Here is a 22,302-nt window from a genome sequence, read left to right on the forward strand (position 1 = left end):
GCCCCCTACAAAAATATAAACATTATTCTTTGTAATATAACTCGTTTAGTTTTAGTACTGCAAATTATTAATACTGTACATCCACTTTCAAACAACGAGAGAGTTCTTTCAACGAAGATCAATTTCAGATGTTGTTTTAACATTTGTAAACAATCCTTTAGAAGAATGACATGCATAATTTCATGCGCGTAATGTATTTCATAATGAATTAAAATCTTACCAAATTGACCCAAAATAAATTTCAATATAAACGAAAGTAATGAGCACCATCTCTTGAGAAAAAAGGAAACTTCTGATTATATTGAGATGGGTTAGTGTTTTAACTGCCAAAGCTGTAATTAGAAATGATTTGAGATAAAGTTCCATACAGACTGCTTTAAAAAAAAAAGTAACTCTTGGGAGATAAGTTTGGTCCTAGTGACACATTTTATATAACATGGATCCTACTCACTGATAAACATCACATCGAATGTGCGAAATTACTATTTTGATGATAACATGTGCCGCAATTCTAGACTACAGGGACGGAAAGACAACGTTTCAGTTCTACTTTATGCACATTTAGAGTTAGGTCCGCTTTACACGAAACCAAAGTGAGACATTTTATGGCATTTTGAAATGCCATGGCATATTTCATGGCATTTCTCAAAGATAGGATCGGTCCTATTTCCGTAGCATTGCCAATCAGAAGCGACCTATAGGTCACGTGTGCAGCTGTAATGGCGGCCGAGTGAGATGTAAACAGTGTATCACCTCAAGTTTTTCAAAGCAGATAACTATTCAACCGAGAGGAATAACGTTTCGTGTAAAACGTTATTAGGTACAAAACAATGGCGCTGCTTAAATGCATACTTTACAACGTTTGCTGTACACGTATCGAAGAATATTTTATTTCTTCTCAGTTGTAAACACCGTGCACTCACCACAGATGGTGTACGTTTCGTGCTGTACGTATTGTACATTGTAATCGCTAACCGAAATGTTCTATGATATGTTTGGTGTAAAATACTATCTGCTACAAAATTTTTCGAAGTATTTACATAGCATTTATACTATAGGTATTTTCAGTTCTTACGGCGAGCGCTCTAGAAGCTGTCAGAGGAAGTGGGGAGCGGGAAATTCGCCGCAGACCAACCAGGCAACAGCAGTTTCGCCGAGAGATACGACGTGGCGGAAATAAGTACTACGTGAACCTCGTTCTATATGCTGCTACTTTTCTTATCGCGCTGGATTGGTCGCTACCCCGCTCCCCACTCCCCTTGCCAGCTTCTAGAGCGCCCGCCGTAAGAACTGAAAAGACTTATAGCAAAAATGATAAAGGAAATGTTCTCGTCTAAAGCCGGCCTTATAAGAAATGGGACTAAAGTCTGAAGTGAGATCCGAAGCATGCAAATATGGCTCAACAGGACATCGAACACGAAACCCTTTGACTCTCTAAAAAAATCAGTACCTGCAACCAAAAAGAAACGAAGGGATTACATAAGATGTGTGGCTTTGACACATACACACACACACACAAATACATACATACATACATACAAGAAAATAGTTGAAAGGTTTTTGTTAAGTGTTAAATATTAATTAATTCTTCCTTCCCACTAAATATGATCAATAATATTTCATGCTTAGTCTTGCATTCCTGTCTTTCTTTATTTTGTATATTTTCTTACGAGACCCATTCCAAGGATATTTTATAGGGGAGAGGGTAGATCCGAAAATATGTAACAAATAGATCAGGAATGCTGCGAGGTTGATTGTACGAAGTTATTTTGCGTTGCTTTTCTACCAACTTTGCCCAATCGCGACGACGAGGATGAGCGATTACATGTAATTGAAGAACGAACACACTCACAAAGAACACCTATGCCCAGTCTAGGATTCGAACCGGAACCTCTGGCGTCGTGCTAACCTCTCGGCCACGGTGGTCGGCCCAATGATGTTGCGGTATTCGACGTGACCACCAATGCTAGTGCACTATTACACCTGGAGTTAAACGTAAAATTGTACAGTTGCAACATTATAGTCCAAAGTAAGGGGAGAAAATACCTGATACAAATCCCTCTCCTCCCCTTCCTTCCCAACAATAAGCCACATAGTCGCTTACAGACATCATGACTGTCGCACGGCGTACAGCTTGATACTCTTTGTTAGCATCAATTATTCATAAGTTTTGGATAGTACCGTGTTCTAAAAATCAAAGATCCTTATCACTGAACAGCCACGATAATTTTGTGTTCAGAAAAAAAATTATTTTTTTTAAATTAAATTTTACAAATAAGAGATGTGATTATTAAAATAAAGAACCCGCCTTATTGTGAGTTAATAAAAAAAATACATTTTCTGAACAACAGTGTACTAGTTCGAAAAACGTCGGTACAGGAAATGAAAAGAATGGACTAAATCAAGATGTCTGGTAGCCATGAATCAATGCAATCAAACTCAAATTGCGGACTGCAAACTCCACAACAAACTCATTCATTTATGCGAGGACAAAATCTGAAAAATTGTCAATCTTTTTCCGTAGGGTTTTATCGGTTCACATTAAAATATTCTATAGTTTGAGACAAGTGCATGGCCCCCCATGGTCCCTCCCCTGAGTACGGTCCAACTGGTGTTGCAGGGGACTCAACTCACTCAACCAACTCTATCACGGGTGGAAATGCAACACCCGTGTGGATACCGAAAATATCAAGTTCTGACATATTTTTATCACCTGTGATTTTCGACGGAGAATATCCGGCATAAGTAGTTTTGAGTTTTGAAAATTACGTGTAATGAGACATTATCACTTTTGTGTAAATATATTTCTCAGACTTATATCTTAAAGCTCTTCAGGCAGTTTGTCAAATAAACTCTCGTGCTGTAAATGAGGTTTTTATTTTATGAACCTTATTTTGTCAATTAATAGGCCGCGAAGGCTCGTTTGGGGGGGGGGGAGGGGTCTGACTGATACAACGGAGATCCGGGTTCGATTCCACGGCTAGATGGAAATTATGTCCGTGAATAAGGTATCTCTGACGTTCTTCTAAAGTGGGTACGAAGAGACCAAGGAGCGTGATGCTGATCACATCACCTCCTGAATGTGTGAAGCAGAGGAGGGGAAAAAATTCGATTATCCTTTTATTATTTTTAACCATTTGAGATTTTTATTTTGGAGATTAACTTCTACCTGTAAACACTAAACTGCATAGCTTTAGTTCTTTGTCTGAGTTGGATACACTTTGCTGTTCTACTGTTCTAATGGCTTCCTGGAGATTGCGATCAGGTTTGGTGACAAAATCCTAAGCAGAAAATCGTATCCGTATTTCTGTGTTGATCAGTAATGATTGGCTAACGCATTCGGTAACAGTTCGTTATATCGGAGACACCTTTCTTCATTTTTACAGAAGAAACTACTTACGGAAATGAGTTTCTCCAAGCTTTCCAACGTTCGTGGAGGTATTTTCTTTCATCGTGGAATCTATTTGACCGGCAAATTATATATTTTTCAAGAGAAATATCCCACCGACACACAATTGCCATGCTTCTTGTACGTGACCTGCATGCTCCGCACGTTCGATGACGAAACCCACTGTCAGTGTTTCAAACTCCTTTTTTTTTTTTTACTATGCTTGCCTAACCCAACCAAACCTAACCTAACCTTATGAAAATGGTTCGTGGGGCTATCCGTGAATGGTCCGTGGGGCTATCCATGAATTGTTCGTGGGGCTATCCGTCAGCTACCGTGCATAATGGTTCGTGGAGCTATCCGTGAATGGTTCGTGGCTCTATCCTTCAATGGTTCGTGGGGCTATCCGTCAGCTACCCGTGCATAATGTATAATTTCCACCGGTGACGAACACGATACTAGGTATTTTTCGGTGAAGAAGATTGAAACACTGCATACCCACAACGTGAATCAAGATGTGCCCGCCATATTGTGTGTTCCGGGAGCGAAGAACGGAATAACAAAATCACTCTGTATGTGAAAAATTATGTTTATTTTCGTGTAAAAAGCATAATGGCACCTTGAACTATGTTCCGCAATACACAATTGGTAAGTACGAACCATGCGAAACACAAAATATTCGATTTAAATGTGTCTCCGATATAACGAACTGTTACCACGCATTCAGGAAGACAAATGTCACTAAGGTACAAATTTGGAATGAAAACAGGATTTTTATATTTCCTCGGGAAATAAAAGCAATGAAAATCTCTAATCGTACTACAGTGTGATTATCGCTTACAGATAGAAATTTTCATGTCAAATATAATGCATATATTTCTAATTTTTGAGGGGATATTGTACAACTGCTCTGTTTCGTGGTCGGACGTCATGTACTACACTGTTAACTATAATTTGGGAGATAGATTAAACCTTTAAAATATTATGTATCAGGTCATCCCATAAGTAATGTCGTTTTTGTAGCACCACTGAATTGACGCCATCTGACGAGTGAATTGTGAAGTACATGGCACGTGCCATAGCTGTGTAATATAGGACACGTCATTGTGCATGAGTGCGTACAGGTTTGAACGGTCTACTCCACGGTGCAAAAATACATTACTTACGGGATGACCTGATATATTAGTTTATAAAGTTTTAGTTCAAAAAATTAGTTCGTCATTCTAGAGGAATCTTGGACAATTTCGATGAAGCCAAAATCACGGACAATTGCGATGAGTTTGACGGTGAAGGTAATTTAAAAACTAATGGTAGGACAATTGTGACAATCAGGATGACTAACACACAGGTGCACAATAATTGACAGCCCTTCATTCCTACAACAACCCCCCTAAGTCTGAAATCTCAGAAAGTTGAACACAGGCGTCTGCTTATCTGTCCTGCGGAATACAGGTTTTCTTTGCAAGTGTCACAAATGTCTGGAATACCCCACCCACTCCCCGTGTAGTAGCAGAAGTTTGCTAAGGGGTGAATTTTAAAAAATCTGCTATTTCTGATCCATACTTACTCTGGAGCACTTCACTTAGTAGTAATTCGGATAGTATACTTAATTTTGGAAGTTATTCAAACGGAGAAAGGAAAACCTGCCCCGCTGTCCAATGGTCATTTTTATCGTCTAGTTGCTGGAAATAAGAAGATTGGCAATGTTACGTGGTTGTTTCTGCAGGAGAAAGCTAATCATTGTAAGGGGAGGTTAGTGAGAAAAAACCACTAAGTCATCAGAGTGACGTGAAGAAATAAAAAAAGAGAGAAAAGTAGTAACAAAAATACGAAAATGAGGGAATAGTTATGACTGACGATGTGTGGAATCACACTGATTTCAAACACTTCAAAGAGGTTGCAATGCAAGTACGTTTACAAGCTACTTTGCCCGTCTCAAGCCTGACGAAAGAGTGACAGGAATCAGTGTTCTGTTTGAAAATATCAATATTTCACATAATTCTCTTGTAAGAGGTACTGTACGGGGTGTTAAGTCACCCTTCAATTTGATAGAAGATATAAAATGTCATCGCAATTGTCCGCCTACCTTCTAGAGTTTCTTTGGAATTCTTCGTGCAATTGCAATTGGACATTGTATTTCTTCTAGTATGTCTTGCTCACAGATGTCCGCGTCAATACAAAACAGTACTGCCTCTACACACTGTAAAAGGTCAGGTGCCTGTTGTGCGATGCATAACAAATAAATAAATGAATAAAAGAACCTGCTCCACATATCCTAAGTGCATCACTTTCGATCTCGTCACGAATATTCTAATTCGAATTCCAACCTGTGCATGGGTGTTCGTGGTGAGTGTTACCTCATCAATTTCATCTAATTACACTGTACAACACGAAATTTGTCCTTTGCTTAAAAATATGTTTTTCTAATGTATTTTTGCATGCAAAACACGAATCTGCAATTAATTTCTTCGTATCACGTACAGTTGTTTGAAAAACGCCATCTTTATACATTATGTGTATTAATTACGTTTAAACAATTATAAATTCATTTAACTGTTTATTTTTTTCCAGCGCTTGATAAAAATGATATCGCTATCAGTTCGCATTGTTACATCAAGAAACGTTTTGCTGGATCCTCTAGTGATAAATTTGTTACATAGCAATAACTGTGCTGGCACCACTGACGAACAAAGGCTGCCATCTGTTTTGTCCTATCCAACGTGAAAGTTGTGCTTTGCAATTGCAGGTGTTTGTGTAAAGTTTTAACGTTTGTGGCGGGTTTCTCTTAGTGAGGTGTGTATGAAAAGGAGGCTTTGTTCAGTGGATCATAATGTCCCGTCAGTGTAAGAATAACCTTGATTCATTTTGTTATATATGTGGTGAACTGACGTTCAAAGAAGTAGCCTTACCCCTGTTGTCAAAAAAGCATATGAACTGTATTTTGGATGCCGAGTAGGCGATCAAGATAAGCGATGGGCATCACATATCTGCTGCAATTCTTGTTCCAGGAACTTGCGAAACTGGATGCAAGGAAAGCAAAGTGGGCTAAAATTTGCCGTACCAATGGTTTGGAGAGAGCCCAAAGACCACTTAAGTGACTGTTACTTTTGTTTGACAGATGTAATGGTCTTCTCTTCAAAATCAAAACATCACATCCGATATCGTAATTTGGAATCAGCAAGCCGTCCAGTGGTTCATAGTGCCGAAAGCTCCCGAAAATTGTACATTTGATACATCGCCACCAACCCTCTCAAGTGCACCACATCTCATCACACAAGAGTTAAACGATCTGGTACGGGACTTAAATCTATCGAAAACAAAAGCAGAAATCTTGGGCTCTCGACTTCAAGAATGGAATCTATTGGATAAAAATGTCAAAATCAGCACGTTCCAAACGCGACAGAGTAACTTTTCGTCTTGCTCTTCGTATACTGGAGGAATTGCGTTTTGTAACAATATTAATGCTTTATTTCAGGAGTTGGGCCATGAACACAATCCAGCAGAATGGCGATTGTTCATTGATTCGTGTAAGATAAGTCTGAAGGCAGTATTACTCCATATTTGTAATGCTTATCCATTAGTGCCAGTGGCGTATACTGTTCACAAAAAGGAAACATGAGGTAATACGTGACATATCGCAGTACATTGAATATAATACATTCAAGTGGCGAATCTGTGGAGACCTGAAAGTAATTGGAATTCTTACTGGCGTGCAACAAGGGTATACCAAATTTTGTTGCTTTCTGTGTGAATGGGACAGCCGGGACCGAGTTAACCATTACATGCGGAAAATATGGCCACCACGACAGGAATATGTACCAGGAATCAAGAACGTATCACATCAACTCGTGAACCCTAAAGATGTTTTTCTTCCCCCCTTACACATCAAACTTGGTGCACTGTTTCCAAATCATGGGATGCCACATGTCCATGAAATTACATTTTTTGGATTCTCATTTTGACTTCTTTCCACAAAATTTAGGGGCTGTTAGTGATGAACATGGGGAACGGTTCCACCAAGACATTGCAACATTTGAAAAGCGGTTCAGTGGACGATGGAACAGCAGTATGCTTGCTGAATATTGCTGGTCTATCATCAGAGAGACTCCTTCAGATAGATACAAGAGAAGAAGATCACAATTATCATTTCCGTAGAAGTTTGTACTCTCTTTGGTTTGTATACGTAAAATGCCTGTCTAATGTCTATGCAACAAAATGTCATGTGGCTGTACAATACAAATGGTATGTCTTGGGAGAAAACTGACTTCACATATCGATTTAGTACCTTTAATATTTAAACTCTCATGTTTTCAACCAAAGGACATTTTCGTAGACATTTTCGTAGACATTTTTTTAGTCTTTTGTTTGTATACGTTGATTTACCTGTCTAATGTCTGTGTAACAAAATGTCATGTGACTGTACAATAAAAATGGTACGTGTTAGGAGAAAACTGATTTTACATATCGATTCAGCACCTCCAATTTAGTCAAAATCACCTGTTTTCAACTAAAGGACAGAACATGACCTCAAATTTGTTGTACAGTGTTATCACCCATTGATTGATTGATTGATTTGCTTTATTTTACTTCGCTTTTGGTGCCACTTTGGCTAATTTTCGAATATGGGGATGAGTGATGAAATTGATGAATGGACACTCATAAACATCCAGGCCGGGATTCGAACCCAGAACCCCTGGTGTCGTAGCACGATGTGCTAATCACTACGCCACATCACTCATTCTCGTTGCAGGGATTAGCGAGAAGTGGCAGAAATACGACGATCTAACAAAAAAAAAAAAAAAAAGCTATTCTATATGTTAAAAGGAGCTGATTAAGATGAAATGTAGTATATTGCATTAGGGGCATCCAGAAAGTATGTTTCCCTGGGGTCGTACACAAAGAGGAAATATTATTTCATTCAATGATTTATTGCCACAGATACAGCACTTGTTCAGTTACTTGTCAACATAATTCCCGCCGTCATAGCGTGGGACAAACTTCTATATCCTGCGTCGTAGAAGTCCGCCTCCTGGGTGCCGAACCACTGTGTAACAGCCGTCTGAACCTCTTCGACGCTGTGAAAATGTTGACCGGACAGGAACTTTTTCGGGTACAAGAACAGATGGTAATCACTGGGAGCGAGATCCGGGCTATACGATGGATGATCGAACACCTCACAACCAAACTTTTCCAGAAGGGCTGCAGTGCGCCTAGCTATATGCGGCTTTGCATTGTCGTGCAGCAAGATCACCCCGGCACTGAGCTTACCGTGTCGCTTATTCTGAATGGCTCGTCGCAATGTCCCGAGTGTTTCACAGTAACGGTTAGCGTTCACAGTCTCACCTCTGGGCAAAGACTCGATGAGCAGAATGCCTTGTCTGTCCCAGAACACCGTGCACATCAGTTTTCGCGTTGACACAGTCTGTTTGAACTTCGTCCTGCATGGAGATCCAATGTGACGCCAATGCATGGACTGCTGCTTGCTTTCTGGGGTGCTGTATGCAACCCACGTTTCATCCCCTGTGATTATCCGGTTGAGAAAATCGTCATCATGGTAACGCTGCAGAAATGTCAGCCCCGTGCCCATGTGTTTTTCTTTGTGTTCGGGCGTCAGTTGTTTCTTCACCCACCGGGCACACAATTTCCGGAACAAGAGGCGTTTGGTAACAATGTTGTGCAACAACAACCGATAAATGTGCTTCAAAAAAAGGTTAAATAGGGTTGAATATTACTTTACACCATTTTATAGTTATTTCTATAACATAATTTAAAAAGAGTATAGAGCTTTGTAGAAACTTAAGCTACCAGAGCTCTGAATCTTCATTTCTTGTTAAAGATTATGCAAACGAAGTCTTCCACATTGCCAGAAGTTGAAAATAATAAATCATATATTGTCAGTGAAGATCTGCTTGTATGAAAGTGAGATAATGGTGATATCAGATAGGCAGCGCCATCTCTGATCACTAGAAAGAACTAGCGGTGAGTGTTACATGCCCTGTTTGAGTATATAACATGCGTAGAAAATGATTTATCATTTTAAGTATGGAATAAGGGCACTCTGGCCCGAACTGAAGACTTACGCGTGTTGTGATAGGTGCTTGGTTTGGGTCACAGCCAATAATAAGGAGAAATCCTACCGGCAGGTGTCGTAGTCAAGACTTCATGCCTACCGGGTGGAGGCGCATAGTGTAAGGCTACCAAACGTTCCGATTTAGTCGGGACAGTCCCTTTTTTTCAGTCCGTGTTCCGACTTTTTTCTGACGTCATTCGGGACGTCAAAATGTACCGAAATCTTGTGAAGACATTTATTCTTTAATTTTCTAGTGTTTTCTCAGTCATAATAAACATACAAACGCACATTTTCCACAAAACATTGTTGATTGCGAAAGATAAAGGAAAAGATAACATTCAAGAAACGGTTTCTTGCATGTTAGTCAGGCGGAGGGGTGGAGAGAGGTTGAGGGTATGCAGTTGTGTTTGTTGGTCGCGGTGGCAGACTGTGTGGGTAATTGCCGGTAACGCCGTAAGTTAGTCCTTATATGTGTGCTGTGCTGTGTGAACATCACAGTTGCTAGAAACGAAACACCAATATAAGTAAATTAAGGTTTAATCACACACACACACACACACACACACACACACACACACACACACACACACACACACACACACACACACACACACACACACACACACACACACACACACACAGACATCCAGTATATGACATTTCTCTTCTGGTCACAGAATAAGTATCCCGCAAAAAAATACACAGAATATTCACATCAAAAACATGCACAGAATACTCATATCAAGCAAATACACAGATTACTGCTTTTATATTTCTAACATTCTCCCACCTAGAGCAGCGGCGTATACTCTGGGTCATCTAGGTAATCGCAGATGACCCGGATTTATTTCTTTTTTTAAAAAATATACATTTCTTCGCAATATTCTTCCAAACCAATTTCGATGCATACATTTCTTTGCTTCCAGCGCGGGAATGCTTCCAACCGTTTGCCGATGAATGTCCGGGAACCTTTCTCCAGCCGGTGGAATGACTTCAGGGAATCTCACCCTGACGTCATTCCTCCCTCTTCCCTTACAACCCTTGGCGAGGAGGGAGGAGAGAGAAAGAGGGAGAGGAAACACTGCTTCTCAGGCGCGGTGATTCCGTGGCCAGGGTAAGCTCCTTCTTGTGAGAGTCCACCGGTCGCACTCTCAACCTTCAGAGCCTTACCCTTCCCTCCGCTAACTTGGGAAAACATACCCGGTAGAGTGCGAAGAACAGGAAAATTGAATAACATGGGCAAACCAATTCTACGCTAATTTTCACTATACATTTGCTTCTGTCTTGCTGATTTCTGTTACTTGAACATAAATTTATCAAAAGGAAAAAGCTTAAATATTGAAGATGAAGCAAACTAAATTAAAATTCAAAGCTTAAGCAATTAAAGCACCTATATGCTGACTCCCCCATCCTTGTATTTACAAAAAATAGTGATTGTTTCTCCTCTCTAATCTTCAAAAGCAGCGTGAATACTTCCTTCACGGAACTGAATATTTTTTAAAGGGAAAGATATAAAAAATAAATTATATATATATATTAGTTAATTTAAGTTGCTATATTCCGCCTCTTTAGATTAATAGTGATGAAGATGAACGAATTAAACATAAAACGAAAAAAACACATCAGGCACGTAGCCAGGTGGAGGACTGTGGGGCTGAAACCCCCCCCCGAAATCCTACAAATATCTAATTTAAAAAGTGTATAGTGGTAATTAATTTTACTTCATTAGCAGGATTAAACACCTTGCATAATACGTTGTAATAATCTGATATTCATCTTCAGGACTTCTAATCCCACTGTTTCAACTTTATGTGGCGGCTGCTAATAAGATATGATCCCCATGCCGAAATAAAATTCTGGCTCTGGCCTGCAATGATTCGAAGTTTTAAAACCTGTCATTTCGAGCTCGGAAAGGGATTTTTTTTCATCATTCATAGAGAATTTAATTCTCAGCCAGGAACACAACAACAGAAGTTTGGCGCGTGAAACTGAATGCGTGTAGTCGTTGGCTTCGTGCTGTGCTTCGTGTTTATTATTTATTTAGGTGTTAGTGTTTGTCGTGATAGTGCTGTGTTAAAGGGTAATGGATGTGATACAAGATTTGCTGGTGAAACCTTTTGGAACAAGATCTTTTCAGGAGAAGTTGCAACTTGTTAATACAGGTAGGCCAGTGTCATCGCTTGAACTCATTTCTACGCACAAAGACAAAAATCGGGAATATGTGAGGCATTTTCGCAAGCAAATTATGACAAAACACCATGGTTGACAGGAAGTATAAGTGTTAATAAGCTTTGCTTTTTTGTTGGCCGTGCTTACTTTTCGGGGCTGAAAAGAATCTATGGACGCGTGGCGGATACTGTAATCTTTGCAACGCTTGTGTCAAACATGAAAAATCACACACATAACTTCCTTTCTTAAGCTGCAATCTTTCGCACAGACACGTATTGACGTGCAACTGGACAAACAGCATGCTTTGGATGTGGTACAGCACAAGTAATCGGGTCCTGGAGTAAGTTGAATTTTGCACTTAAATTAATATTGCGGGTTTTTATTTCACTAGTGCACGTCTTTCATTTTATATTTCACAGGTTGTTTTTTTATAGCTTTATAATACTGTCTTGTTTTATTATTTGAAATTCTACACGTATATTAAACTGCAATAACGAGAATTAATTGATTGTGATCGTAGCAATAAGACAAACATTCCGACACAATATTCCTAAATCCAATATGGATCCTGACATAAATTGCACGGAAACTTTTGGAGTTTGAGGATCAAGGGTCGGAGATTACCCACTCTTTAGAACCAGCATACGCCACTGACCTAGAGTCACGCAAAGACAATTAGTGACTTTACACAATCAATAGTTTTCATAACTTGAGTTTTGTACTAACAAACTCAGCTTCTATGGAGGCTTCACTCTTCTTCGAAGTCGAGTGGTGGTGACTCTCGGAGCACTTTCCGTTTCAGGTACTGTCTTTTCCCCAGCTACAGTGTTCTTAATTTTGGGCACTTTGGGCAACTCACTTGACTAAATTTCCAATGGAAAAACACGCTGTAGTGGTCTCATCATAATTCCCGTTGCAGTCCTCAGCCTTACGAGACGCACTTCACCATCACGTCCAGGTATCAGCTATACAATGCGTGCTAAAGGCCAGTCCAGACGTTTAGAATTGTCATTACCTACAAGAACCACTTCGCCAACCTTCACTTCTCTACAAGGCCTTCTTGCATTCCAATGTTGCACTAACTGACCCAAGTATTCACTGCGAAAACTACATCTTAGTGTCTCACGAATTCTTTGACAATACTTCCGTTTATGTAGATTTACCTTCTGTATCTCATGAAGGTCAGGCACCCCTACTTCTCTGACCTGTTGTAGAAACATTGAGGGCGTCAAGGACTCAAGCTCTGAATTATCTTCTGATATGTAGGTTAGTGGTCGAGCATTCATGACAGCTTCACAATCACATAGCACCGTAATAAATTCCTCATAGGTCATTGAAGCTTTCCCTAAATTTTTTCTCAAACGTTGCTTCATGACTCTGATAAAACGCTCCCACCATCCTCCCCACCAGGCAGCTGTGGGTGGATTGAATCTCCACTCAATACGCTTGATCTTTGTGAAAGCAACTACATCTTCCCATTCTAGCTTACTCAACAAATTCTCAGTGCCTACAAAATTTGTCCCATTGTCACTGTAAACAACTAGTGGTCTACCTCGTCGAGCAATGGATCTTCGAAATGACTGAATAAAATCTCCAGATGATAAGCCAGAAGTTAACTCCAAATGTACAGCTCTATAAACAAGTAAATATGCAAATTCAAGCTTTTTCTCCACTTTGAAGTATAACAGGTCCAGGTAGATCCACTTCTGTTATTTCGAATACGCTGCATCTCTGACTCGATGTTCAGGTAAAGACACCGGCATTACTTCCATTATTTTACCATTATGTCTCCGACAAATCACACAACCCTTCACCACAGAAGGAATAGTTTTTCTGCCTTTCAATATCCAAAACTGTTCTCTAAGAAAACTCATCAGACCTTGTACACCTGCATGACAAGCTTCAATATGTTTATTATAAATAAGCCTCTTCACAATTTGATGTGAGCTTGGCAAGACAGCCGGACACCGAAATGTTCCTTTATCTGTAAGCTCTAAGATTTTAGTTTTCAGTCTTATGATTTGTTCCTTGTCTTCAAATGGACACAAAGATTTCAGCTCCTTGTTTTCCACACCGACATAAGAATCTCTTTGCACAAGTCGCATAACTACCTTTTCAGCAGCATTTACTTCTTCGTTTTACAATTCGCCTGTCCTATGGTTCTTTGGATGACGACAATTGAAAATGAATCTTCTGATCCACCCTATCAGTCGAAAAATCTGTTCATATCTGGACAATCTGTGGTAGTACCAGTCATCACTTTCTTCAATATTAGCTAAACTAGATACAATTGTCTTCTTCTTTACTTGGGCAATAATTTCTTCTTGACATATATACCTTTGTTCAGGCCATTCGCTCTTAGCTTCTTTTAACCACAATGGGCCTTCCCACCATCTTGATTCCATTAACCGTTTGTGTGAACACCCTCTCGAAGGAAGATCAGCACAGTTCATAATACCTGGTACATAATTCCAAGATTCTCTCTTACTCATCATTCTTATTTCACGCAACCGATTTCCTACAAAGGTGTTCCACGGATTATGGCGTCTAATCCACGAAAGAACTGTAGCCGAATCTGTCCAAAAATTAATTGGTATGTCCCCAATGTTCAATGATTATGTTACTGAAGCTGTTAATTTCACTGCATCAATTCCAAGCGGGGTATGGTTGACTTCTTTATCGGAGCTACCCTTGATTTAGCTTGTTCTAATTGCACCTTGACTTGTCCCTTAGGAATGGTTCTCAAAGAATACTACAGCTCCATATGCCTTTTCACTAGTATCACAGAACATATGCAAACTCCAATCTTCCGAGCCTTCAGCAATCCACCTAGGAAATACAAGCCCTTTCAAATAATGTAATTCTTCAACCCATTGTCTGAATTTTCTTCCCATTTCTTCGGGCACTTCTTCATCCCAACTCAATTTTAATAACCATGTTTCTTGAAGAAGGATCTTCGGATACAATGTCACTGGAGAGGTAATTCCAATAGGGTCAAATATTATGTTGGCAGTTGACAAAATAACTCTTTGGAGACAACTTGAAACTTCATTCCTTGGAAACATTCTGGTCTCAATTCCAAATTATCTGTTCTTGTTTCCCATACCAAGCCTAATACAGATATTCTGTTATCTTCCGACAAGTTTCCTAGTGAGGTATACTCCCACCCTCGCAGTTCAAATTTCGCTTCTGCCATCAAATGATTAACTTCTTCAATAAACTGGTGGAGCTCCTCTTCATTGTTCACACTAGTAAGACATTAACTACGTAAGAACTCTGCAACAGCTGTGCAATGATATCCTTGGAATAGCTGCAGCTCTCTTCATTACATTTTTTCAGGGCTTGCTTCAGATGAACGGTGTTCAATTACTGCACACAATAACAATGGGCTACAACTTACACCAAAAACAACTCGCTTGTGACGATAAACCTTTATGTCACCTTTCTCATTTATCCAAAGAAATCTCAAAAAATCACGGTCGTTTTTACATAAACTAATCTGCAGAAAAGCCTTTCTTATATCTGAGACGACTCCAAATTTGCGTAACTGAAAACGTGTCAGAATTGAAGGAATTATTTCAATCAAATTAATGCCTTCCTCTAAACACTGGTTCAACGAGTGATACCCCTTTTCTCTTGCAGAAGCATCAAACACAGGGCGTATCTTGGTGGTCTCACTGTTCAATTTTACAACATGTCTATCAGGTAAATAGTGTCCCTTGGTGTCTATCTCTTCAGATGAAACTTCCTCGACGATGCCTTCTTCTAGCCACTCATTGAAAACCTGACAATATTCTTCATAACAGTCATCTTTCATCAGTTTTTTAACAAGTGTACCCAGTCTTCTTTTACAAATTTCTAAATTACTAGGAAGATGTGGGTGTCCCTCCACCCATGGCATTTTTACCTCATACCTTTCTTCTTCGTTAATGTTCAGAGTTCGTTCAAAATAATCCATCACTGCCTCTTGAGCTTCAAATTTGGACTTCTTTTCTCCAGGATCAGTAATACCAAGAACATCTAATTTCCACAAGTCTGCAACCGAAGCTTCCTTACAGAACATTGAAGCTGCAATCATGGATGAAACTCTATGACTTTCATGTGCAGTAATCTTGCCCATTAGTATCCAACCAAGAAGTGTTCCCATTGCTACCAATCCACATTTTAGAGCAAACTTCTTGCCAGTAAAAATTTTACCAGCTATATCAGCACCAATTAAAATTTCCACTGGACCATTTTCTCTATCGGAAATTTCTACACCTATCTGTTTCAACTCTGCTGACCAAGGACTTTCAGTAACAAATGTTACACTGTCACAAATATAATTCTGATCCATGGCTTCAAAATTGCAAGCATAATTACCACTGATACTACTCAGTCTGAAACGATAGCAATTATGTTCGTATGGTGCATAAAGAATGCCACCAAAAAGTGCATGTGTGACATTTTCCCTTTTTACAACCTCATAATTAATTTCCTTTACTGTAGATGTACAAATGTAGGATCGCTGCGAACCAGTATCAATGATTGCTCTTGCATATTTTCAACACTTTGTCCTCTTATCTTTACAACTAATGTTTGCAGAAACGTTTCAACATGTTCATTATTCGTCAAGGAATTTTCAACAACCGTCTGTAACTTAGTCTGCTTCCCTGGATCTGTTCCCTGCTTAGTCCTTTGACCAGAGCACATCACTTCAACATGCTGCCCCTTGCAAATCCTGCATTTTAATTTTACCCTACAGTTTCGACTAAGTTGGCCTTTTTCAAACATCTGTAACACAATCTCTTTTTCCTAAGCATCTTAGCTTTTTCCGCAAAGGACCAATTGCGTGCCTTCACACACTCCTCACTAACATGCCAATCACCACAAAATAGACACTTTGAAGAATCCCCATTGCAATTAATCAATTCAGCTGCCGTGGATATAGATTCAGTACAACTACTACGTTCCTTCTTTCTCTTCAGATCAAACCCAGCTACAGCAAGTGATATTTGTTCTTCATTGTCCACTTCTTTCTTCAGGAAAGACATGATATCTTCCAGACGACTCTCCAATTTAGAATCTGTGGAATATTGCAGCACTTCTCTGCCACACTCGCAGAAATTATTTAGGTAAACATGACTCAACAAGAGGGTATAACATTGCAGCACACTTGTCTGACGTTACTCCTAACGTAATCAATGTTCGTAACTGAGATTCCATTTTGTCATAATGAACAGCCAGTTCCAATTTACTGTCACCATTTAAGTTGTGTAACACCAACTTCAAAAGTTCACGAACGTAAACTTCCACTTCCACATCATCACGGCCGAAAAGTGACTTAAGTCCTTCAATGACCTTCGGATAATTTTCGTCACTGAGGGGAAAACTTTCTACAAACTGACGCGCTTTTGAACCCAGTACGGTAGCCTGTACAAGGTATTGAAATTTATCACAATTATCAATGTCCTCGTCCTTGTCAATTCGATTGAGTTGGCTCCAGATGGGTAACCAGTTCTTCAAGTTACCATCAATTTTTTTTTTAAGTTCCACTACCGGTAATTTGAATTTTCGTTTGCAATTTACCGATGTGTCATTAACTGCGTCACTACCATTGTTCAACACCTGCTTACTTAATAACTGTTCCACCGTAGTTTTGATTCGATAAAAGATACATGCATACTTATCTGCATTTTCTGCTTCGACGATCAAATCGTCTTCTTTGATATCGTCGTCCTTCAACAAATCACTGCACTGTGTGTCCAGATCCTGTAATTTGCCGAATTTATCTTGCAACAAACGGAAATTACTCTGCACTTCCACTAAATCCGTTCAATCACCATTGCACGCCGCTTCAATGTTTTTCGTTACGCGCGTAAACAACGATCTCGTTACTGTTCTTAATTTACCTATCTTTACCATGGCGTCTCAATCTTTGCGTTACACAAAGTCTCGCAGTTGTGTCACACGGTCGCCAAATGTTAGAAACGACACACCAATATAAGTAAATTAAGGTTTAATCACACACACACACAGACATCCAGTACATGACATCTCTCTTGCCTGTCACAGAATAAGTATCCCGTAAAAAAAAATACACAGAATATTCACATCAAAAACATGCACAGAATTCTCATATCAAGCAAATACACAGATTACTGCTTTTTTATTTCTAACAACAGTTGCCATTCTCTCCTTCATTGTATATCCGTGTTGACTTAGTGAAGTGTACGTTAAAAGTGTTAGTTATGTCACCAAAACGTAAGTGTGTTTTTAACAGTGACCTGCAAGAGTAATATTCATTCATCCAAAAGACAATTTCTGACTCTGACGTCTATTGCAACGCGTGTCCTTCGTCATTTAATATTAGGCATGGGGGTTGGTCAGACATAAAACTTCAGTTGAGCAGTTTAAAACACAAAACTGCTGAGAGTGCTAAAGCATTAATTAATAACATATGTATCATTTATGCGTACGCGCATGCGGTCATGTATTGCGACATAGGAATAGAGTAGCAAAAACGTCCCGATTTCACGTTCTGAAAATATGGTAGCTTTAGCATAGTGGTTTGGTTGAGCGAATTGGTTTATTTTACATCGTATTTCTGCCACTTTTGGCTAATCGCGAGGATGAGGATGAGTGATAAAATGATGAAGGGAGACCCCCAAAAGACGACCATGCTTACACCGGGATTCGAACGTGACGTCGAAGGGCACTGTGCTAATCAAGGAGGCCAGCACATTGTTATTCGGATCCCACTTTAAGCTGTAGGTGCAGTCCCAATTAGCCAATCTGTACATAAAAGTTGAAACAAGCTTCCTTCCTGACGTTCGTATGGAAAGAGATAGTGAAGCTCAAGAAAAGAAAAAGAAATGAGCCAAGAAACATAAAAGAATGGAAAATCAACACACGAAAACCCTTAAGAAGTATGGAACGACAGTAATAGAACAATTGAAAGTGTCTAAAGAAATTAAACCTGATGCAGACTTCTATAATCTTGCAAATTTCTTATTTAAATTCTTTAATCAAATCGTCCGCATGGAATATAGAGTACAAAAAGGACAGGTTTGAACAAATTCAACTTTTTCTCTTAGCCTTAGCCTACCTAAGCTTGCTTTGGGGGATTGAAAATTTCATCATCTGAATTCACCAGGCGTTCACTTTGTTCGTTTGAGTCTCCAGAACAGGGATCTCCACAGGGGGGATTCATGACGCGCCTGCGTCATGGGAATTTGGGGGGATAATATTTCATAGAATACCTATCAATTCTATATATCTTCATACAAAAATGGGTTTGTTGATTGACTTGTTATTGATTCTTAATTATGATTATTAGATGTTCAGCACCCCTCCAGGGAACGCCGCCTTATAGTAGCACTGACCGTGCGGGCGGAGAGGTTTGCGTGCTTTGTTGAGGCTGAGAGCTATGCCAGCGGTAGATTTTCTACCAGCAGGGTCACCCATGCTGGACTGGTCTCAGAAGAGATGCCAGACTAAGGCGTTCTGCAGCGTCCCATCTTACCTATTGTATCCTATCCCAATATTCCTACCTAGTCCCTAGTCCCGTCCTCAGGGTTACGAGGGGGATGGAGCGGATTCCTCAGCCGTAGTGATGGCAACCGTTCCAAAGCAGCAAACCTGATACAAACCCTGGTCCTCCAGGTTGGGGGTTGAGCATGGGGCTAACGACCCTATCCCATAAAACAAACATTGTTACGGAACTCAGAAACAATGATAGCCGGACGGATTCTATGGAAAGACACAGGCATGCTAAAGGACTACGTAAACGGAAGAATGATATATACCTGGCCACATGGAATGTTAGAACATTAAGTAAACCAGGTGCATTGCAAAACCTAAAGGAGGATATGAAGAAATACAGAATAATAGTAGCGGCATTGCAGGAGATCAGGTGGCAAGGAAATGGAATGTTATCTACTGGAGATTATACATTAATGTATAGTGGAAGCAGTGAAAGTACAAGAGGTGGCACAGGATTCCTACTAAACAATAAATATAAAACTGTAGTAAAGAACTTCAAACCAATAAATGAGAGGCTATGTACGCTGAGAATGAAAGCCAAGTTCTTCAACATTACCTTAGTATGTGTATATGCCCCAACGGAAGAGGCAGAAGAAGATGAAAAGGATGGATTCTACCAGCAGCTGGATCAGGTAATCGATCGTATACCAAAACATGACATGAACATAATAATGGGAGACTTTAATGCCAAGGTTGGACGCGAAGAAGCATTCCAAGACACTATAGAAAAGGAAAGTTTACATGAAATTTCAAATGATAATGGTCTGAGATTGATAGATCTGGCTATGTGTAACTTAATGGTCATTAGAAGCACCTGGCATCAAAGGAAGAACGTGAGGAAAATGACATGGTGTTCACCAGATGGTGTAACACAAAACCAAATTGACCAAGTGCTGATAGACAGAAGACATGCCTCTGATATACTACAAGTAGATAGCTGTCGAGGAGCAGACAGTGATTCGGACCATTATTTAGTACGCATTAAATACAGACAGAGAATAGCTACATATAGGGATGGAAGAAGAGCGAAGGTGACATCAAGGTATGATGATGATAAGTTAAAAAGAGATGAAGCCATTGCTAAAAAATTCCGTTTAATGGTAGGCAACCAACTTCAACGAAGAAGTCAAAGGTGCGAAAGCGAAAGTATTGAAGGGAAATGGAGTATAATAAAGAAAATCCTACATGAAACAGCACAGGAAGTGCTGGGAGAGAAGACGAAGATCCGAAGAGGTAAATGGTTTGATGAGGAATGTAGAACAGCAATAAATGAAAGAAATGAGGCACGAAAGAGAATGCTTAATAGGAAAACCAGATATAACACAGAACAATATAGACTTAAAAGAAAGGAAGCAGACTGTGTGTGCAGGAGAAAGAAACGATGTTTTGAGAAAGAGTGGATTGAGGAACTTGAAGAATACAATAGTAATCAGCAAGTAAGGAAAATGTATATGAGGGTGAAGGATATAAGGAAAGGCTTCCACCCGAAGACAGCTTTCTGTAAAGACCAAGTAGGAAACCTAATAGGCGGGAAAAATGAGATCTTAGAGAGATGGGCAGAATACTTCAGTCAGCTACTTAATGTGGAAGATGGGTTCCAAGATCTAGTATTGAGTGATGAAGAGGAGTACCCAGAGGAATACCATGATGACGAAACCGGAACATCTCCAACACTAGAAGAAGTTAGAACAGCTATTAAGTCTCTTAAGAATAACAAAGCCCCAGGGATTGATAATATCACTGCTGAAATGGTTAAGAACGGAGGAAATCAACTAATAAAGTATATACACAATTTGTTATCTGATGTATGGGAACATGAACAGATGCCCGATCAATGGAGTATGGCAATAATCTGCCCTATACATAAAAAGAACGATAAAACCTGCTGTGAGAACTATAGAGGTATAGCCCTATTGAGCGTAATATACAAAGTGCTTGCAAAGATCCTAGCAGGAAGATTGTCACCACTGACTGAGGGAATAATAGGGGATTATTAGTGTGGTTTTAGACCAAACAGATCCACTACGGATCAAATCTTTATGGTCAGGCAGATATTGGAGAAATGTTATGAATATAACATTAATATTCATCAGTTATTTACAGACTTTAAGCAGGCATATGACAGTATCATACGAGGAAAATTGTATGAGGCAATGAAGGAGCTAGGGATCCCAAGCAAGCCAATAAGATTAACTAGAATGACGCTTAGGGGTACTAAATGCAAGGTGAAGGTTGAAGGAGAGCTCACAAGGGAATTTGCAGTGAACCAAGGTTTGAGACAAGGAGATGTGTTATCTACGATATTATTCAATATAGCTTTAGAAAATATCATGAGAAGAGTGGGTCAAGGGTGTAACCCAGGAGGAACTCTCTTCAACAGAGTGAACCAAAATCTAGCATATGCTGATGACATTTATATGATGGCACGAAGATTGCAAGAAGTGAAGGAAGGACTGGAAAGATTGGAGAACACAGCTAGTGAGATGGGACTCAAAATAAACCAACCCAAGACTAAATACATGTTCTCAGCGCGAAATATGGAATTCAGGGAAGGCCAACATATACAACTTAATGGAGGCACCTATGAAAAATGCAAAAGTTTTAAATATATTGGAACATTAGTTACCATGGATAATAATATTAAGGAGAAAATAAAAGCAAGAATTGCAGCTGGTAATCGAAGCTATTTCTCACTGTTACGAGTTTTCAAATCTCGCAGCCTGAGTAGAAATTTGAAAATCAAAGTATATCAGATAGTCGTAAAGCCAGTGGTGACATATAGAGCAGAGACATGGACTTTGGTGCAAGCAGATGAAGAACTTTTGCGAAGATGGGAAAGAAGGATACTGAGGAAAATATACGGGCCAGTAAATGAGAATGGACAATGGCGAATAAGGAGAAACGATGAAATTAGAGCACTCTACAAAAAACCAGATATAGTTTCCGATATAAGAAGCATGAGACCGAGGTGGCTAGGACATGTAGAAAGAATGCCTGAAGGCAGAGCGGTTAAAAAGGTCTATAAAGGGACACCAGGAGGGAGAAGATTAAGAGGAAGGCCAAGGAAAAGATGGTTGGAGGACGTTGAGGAGGACCTTACGAGGATGGGAGTAAGACGGTGGAGACGTCGAGCAGAAGACATAAGAGAATG

Source organism: Lepisma saccharinum, chromosome 15 (assembly GCF_977018435.1).
Source record: "Lepisma saccharinum chromosome 15, izLepSacc3.1, whole genome shotgun sequence".
Taxonomy (NCBI): domain Eukaryota; kingdom Metazoa; phylum Arthropoda; class Insecta; order Zygentoma; family Lepismatidae; genus Lepisma; species Lepisma saccharinum.